A 6,000-nucleotide genomic window follows, 5' to 3' on the forward strand; every position below is an offset into this window, starting at 1 on the left:
TATCAAAATAGTTTGATGTTGCCTGTAAACCAATCATAGGGAATTATACTGCTATTCTAAAATACTTGAGCTATCCTCTTAATGATAAATGATGAGAAAGAAAAATTCAATTCTACAAACATGTTTTCATAAACACAAAGAAAACTAATTCAAATCCATCATGATTTGAGTAATTGGTTCAATTCAAACATAGTGGTTGGTAATAGCACTAGCTATGTTTCTTTCAGAGGCTACTATTTTTAAAATGAAAATAAATTCAATGGATTTCAAGCAGAAGCATATTCTCTGAAAACCTAAATATAAAGAGTCATTTCAGAGAGTAATTAGAAATCATGATGCTTTCATCAGTACTTTCAATGGAAAGTTTCTCATGATGCTTTACTAGATAAGTTTTTGCCATTAGGATTCCCCATAAAATAAGTAAGTACCTATATTCAAGCCCCTTTACTATGTTGAAGTCTGGTCATATTGAACCATAATGTAATTTCAAAATTATTTCTATTGCTAGCAACTGTCATCTGTGTTGGCTTCTCCAGTTCTCTGACCCATCTCTTAATCATCTCCAGAAACCACTCATCCACCATAGTCTATTCCTCAATTAGCTTGACCTGGTCCCCAAATGACCCTCCATAAAATACACAATCAGCAAAATCTTATATAAACAATTCATATATAAAACTTCACTTAAAATATCACACTAATAGATTATAAACATATAAAAGAATGAGGTCTAATGGAAGGGCAGGAGTTCATAGTTAATGTCAACATAAGACATAAAGCAATTTAAATAGTTGCATTGTCCTTCCTCTCTCTCACTTTCCCTGTGCCTATATGCTTACATATGTAAAATGGGGATAATAGTAGTACTTACCTATCTCCCGGGGTTGTTGTAAGGATTAAAAAGAGCTTTAAAAAAAGCTTAAAATTGTTCCTGGCACATAGAAGTATATGCTATTATATAAGTACAAGCTATTATATAATCATAAATATTACTTTCATCTTTTGTCTTCTGATTGCACCAATGATAACAGCACATTTTCCTATGATAAAATACATTATAATTTTTCATTTCAGCATAAATTCAGCAAATTCAAATGCAAGTATAATTTTAAAACCTCCTGCCTACACTCAAGTTGGAATAGAAACCTTAAAGAAATATTGAGGTCTATTCTGAATCATTAATGTATATGTCAGAGTTATTTTTTCTCATATCTTCACTATATGCCAAAGACCTTAGAGATGCTTTACATGTAATAATTTATTTAATCCTAAGTATTGTTAGCTGAATTTTGCAGCTAAGACATAGACTGATTATATGACTTGCCCAATATCACACAGGTAGAAAGCGATGGAAGAAGGATTCAAATGAAGGCAACTGGCCTCTAGAGGTCATTTGATTATCCTCTCTGCTATTCTTGATACGGATGGAAAATTCCTCATTTCAGTTCCTGAGATAAATAACTACAATTGTGTAATAACAGACAAGTCAGTTTTAAAACAACAATTCTTGGCAAAATTGCCCAAATTCAGATCCTTTACAAGGGGCACAATTCTATTTAATGGACAAACTCATGGAATCTCTGTCCTGTCTCCCTAATTACATGTGAAGCCTTGTATCCTCCATGAGGAGCCTTCTATCCTCCAGAAAATCAAATGTAGTCAAAGGCATGTAAGAGGCCCTCCATAAATATCTGGGCTTACGGGACACTTTCCCATCAGACTCTAATTCCAGAATTCGGTTTCAATGAGGCGATTTTTCCGCTTCTGATTTAGGACTGGTTTCTCCCTAACAATCCTTATCCCCTGTACCATACATCTGGTCAGCCTACCCTGAGTTCACTGGAGGTCCCCACCTGGCAAGGCTTTGTCTTTATTCTTCTCAAAGACATCTGCTCTCTCTTGCTTTTAAAACAAAATTATCAGGCATCTGGGTGGCTCAGTGGTTGGGTATCTACATTTGACTCAGGTTGTGATCCCAGGTCCTGGGATCAAGTCTCTCATCGAGCTCCCCATAGGGAGTCTGCTTCTCCCTCTGCCTATGTCCCTGCCTCTCTCTGTGTGTCTCTCATGAATGAGTAAATTAAAAAAAAATAAAATAAAACAAAGTTATCACTCAACACTTGATGTAAATCTGGAGCTCTCCAGAATATGTTAGCTTAAGAGCTGAAGCTATCAGGTATAGGGCTTTAAGATCTTTCCAGGAGCCCTGGGCTGGGCAACATAGGTCATATCATGCCTCTAAGGCCAATTTCCTTGCAAGGATACAGTGGGTTATGTTAATATATTTAACCTGTGTCCAACAGAGACCGCTAAGTCTAGACAGGTAGCTTTCATTATATTCTACAACAATGCAATGGCTGTGATAATAATAATAGAAGCAGCCCAAAGTTCCCACTCAAAAATACAAATCCCAATTCTGCCAGTCTCCAAATTCTATACACTTGGCTAATTCACTAATGTTTCTGAGCCTCAGTTTTCTCAGATGTAAAGTGAGGATAGGTGTGCTAACCCTCCCATCTGCCATCCATGAGTATCTTCTTGCACTTTATCAAACTCCTGGGGACAACTCAACAGCTGAGTATGCCTTTTCAAAGGCACACTGTATAAGGAGATAATGAGAAATCAGGCTCATCATACTTGAAAGCTGGTTCTTTTTCTCCCTTTTTCCTCTTTTTTTGAAACATTAACCAGTAGCCAGGACTTTGAGAAACTTCAGGGGAATGAAGCATTGAAAATGTCCATCTGAAAGCCCAGACCAGCTAAATGGTGATTAAGACCGGTCAACGGAAAAGGACTGCATTGGGTTCATGCATTGTGAGCGTCTCAACCTCAAAGAATAGGTGCCATTGAATGCAAATAGCTAAGTAGGTAGAGGGGAGGAGAACTTGGAATTTAGAAGTCAGCTATGTGGGAGAATCTTCTGGAAGCATTGCCTTCTTCACCATTCTTTCAGGTGCAAAAGGAGAGGCCCACAGTCTTCTTCAGACCCTGAACTGCCAAAGTTCTACTGGGGACAGTGGAAAAATTCTTCTCCGATTCTGTTAGCAACACACATTTTTGGATATAAAGCAAATGTTTCCTATGGATTCAGTTTTCTTTTCTTTTTTTTTCTTTCTTTTTTTTTTTTTTTCAGTTTTCTTATTCACTGTGGAAAGAGCTGTTTCTTTCAGACTCACTGTAATCGTAGAACCACCTTAGCTCACTCCACAAATATAAGATGTCTTCAAAAGTGTAAGTACTAGTAACTGATTATGGAAAATGCAACCACTCCAAGGGAGTTAACTCAATTCCCCTCAGGGCATCACTTTCTTCAATGTCTGCATTTTAGAACTCACTATGTTATATGATAATTCAGAAATCAGCAAACTTCTAAGTGGACAGAGAGAAAATATTTTTGGTTTCGTGGGCCAAGCAATCTTGGTATTTACTAGATCTCAGAGCATGAAAGCAACCATAGATAACACACAGGCAAATGAGCATGTCTGTGTTCCAATCACACTTTATTTATTTATGGACACTGAACTGTGGCTTTCATATAATTTTTCAGGTGTCACAAAATATTATTTTTCATTTGATTTCTCCCCTAATCATTTAAAATTCTAAAACCATCCTTGGCTCACAGTCCACACAAAAACAGGTGGGCCAAATCTGACTCCCAGGCCATAGGTTCTCTACTACTATTTTAATTCATCTGCTTTGAAAGCCACAACCATATTTTCCTCAACTAAATACATGAAAATCAGATGTTTCTAATATCAGCAATGAATATAAATGGTAAGGATCATGGGAATGTGCAAACCAAAACAAGGAAGGAGAGAGGAAGGACAGAAGAACAGGAATATAAGTAACTGAAAGGTCACATCTTTAAGACATGATTGAATTGGACTGTACTACTGTGAGAACATTTCTTGATAAGTTATTTGGAAACATTACTTTTGTTTTTTACTTTTAGAATTCAGATCACAGTTGAACGTGGATTGCTCAGCAGTGCTTCAAGAGGCTGCTCGGCCTTGCCGTGATTAGCATCAGAACTGAAAGATGGGATACGAGCCATGATTGTTAATGGAAGCAACAGCTTTGTCCCATTATCATTCTGCATGACAGAAAACAAATCCAGATAGAAAGAAATCTCAAGCTTGTTTATGTGTCTTGACTAGCCTTAGCATTGAAGAGCATTTTCAGAATAATTCAAACAAACAGACATCTCTCTAAACCTAGGAAAAAATCTTGAGATGAAGAGATTTCTTCAGAGTCTCACGGTGCTTGTGGGTTTCAGCAGGACATCTTTTACCCCAAAGAACTCAGCTGATAACTTGTGGTGTGAGTTTATCTGGTGCCCAGGGGAGAAATCGACTCAGGGCCAGTTCAGAAAGGTTCCTGCTTATTACTATCCTGGTCTCCATGGTTATATTCTTTCCAAATGAATATAAAGATCCCTAGGAGAGCTAAGGCAAGGCATTAAGACAAAATCTTTTACTTTCATATCTGTATGTTTTTTTTAAAAAAATCACACTACTTCAGCTAGAAATTCATACAAATGAGTGCCTATCTACAAGTCTCAGGGCCTCTAAAACTTTAGCAACACGAAAGACATAGAAACTCTAGATTATTTTCATTCTAGTAGGAAAAATCTCAAAATTACCAGGTTAGAATAAACTTTGGGTATCATGTAGCATTCCTCAAGATTTAGTTGAACAATACTTAGGTCATTTCAGTTAGAAGAAAACCCCAAGTACCCTCCACACACATTAGGTTTCCTGTTCCAATATTTATGGTCCTCCCACAGTAGATATTATTTTTATGCCTAATTCACATACTGGAAGGCAGTTCACCTGTTAGACCCATTTTTTTTTTTTTTTTTTTTTGAAACTCACTGATGATTATGTTAGGCCACAATACCAACAATGGAGGAAAGAACTTTGAAATTTTTGATGAGTTTGTAAAAACTTTGAGTTTTTTTTCTCCCTCTACACTAGTGACTAACAAAAGCATGGGAAATTTTGCTATAGGAAAAGCCAGGCATGAGGATGACTCAGAAAAATCCAATCAAAAAGTATGGTCCTGGAACACTCCTCTTCTCTAGAAATTGAAGTGAAAAATAAATTTAGTTTGTTTGATGTCACTCAGGAGCAACCAGTTTTGAACCTGCAGCTTTTTGTTTAGCACAATATAAGTTCATTTTCTACCTCTCCTAATGTAAACTCTTCTTTCATCTTCCTTAGGCCAACCACTTCTATCTTCTCTCTTCAAATATACAGCTCCTCCAACAACATGCATAACCTAAAATCTTGCTAGCTACCACTGAAAAAATGTGAGAGTATCTTCCAAATCTACTTCTTCTGAATATGTATTCTCATGACTCTTAGTTTACCTAGTAGAAAAGTAAGTATCTACTAAAGTAGATAGATTATGTCACCTTTTTAATGATATCATGTGAATATTTATTTAGTGGAACTGTTGAATGCTTAACATGTCTATCTGTACACAGATTTTATATTTTACATTGAAAGTTAGGGTCATATAGGAACTGAGTTTAACTTGTTTCCCAGAGTTGTCCCTAGACTTTTTCTTCAGGGCTGGCCCTTCGTCTTGTCGGTTCATGTGCTAACTTATAAAAGAGCTTTCTATAGTTCCCTGCATCAAAACTTAACAACTTTGGCCATGCCCAGGTGGCTCTGTTAGTTAAGCATCCAACTCTTGATTTTGGTTTGGGCCATGATCCCAGAGTCATGAGATGGAGCCCTACTTGGGGTTCCGCACTCAGCACGGCATCTGCCTGAGATTCTCTCTCTCCCCCTCCCTCTGCCCCTAACCCTGTTCTCTCTGTAAAATAAATCAACAAATAAAATCTAAAAAAAAAAAAAAAAAAAAAAACCTTACTAACTTCATTAGCACTCTGCTCTGAACTAGCTGTTAGTTAAAAGTTGGGATAATTACAATGATGTTAATGGATATTAATGTCTTAACATATTACTTTCTCTGGAATATTGTGCTTTAATT

This window comes from Vulpes lagopus, chromosome 7 (genome assembly GCF_018345385.1).
Source record: "Vulpes lagopus strain Blue_001 chromosome 7, ASM1834538v1, whole genome shotgun sequence".
NCBI lineage: Eukaryota > Metazoa > Chordata > Mammalia > Carnivora > Canidae > Vulpes > Vulpes lagopus.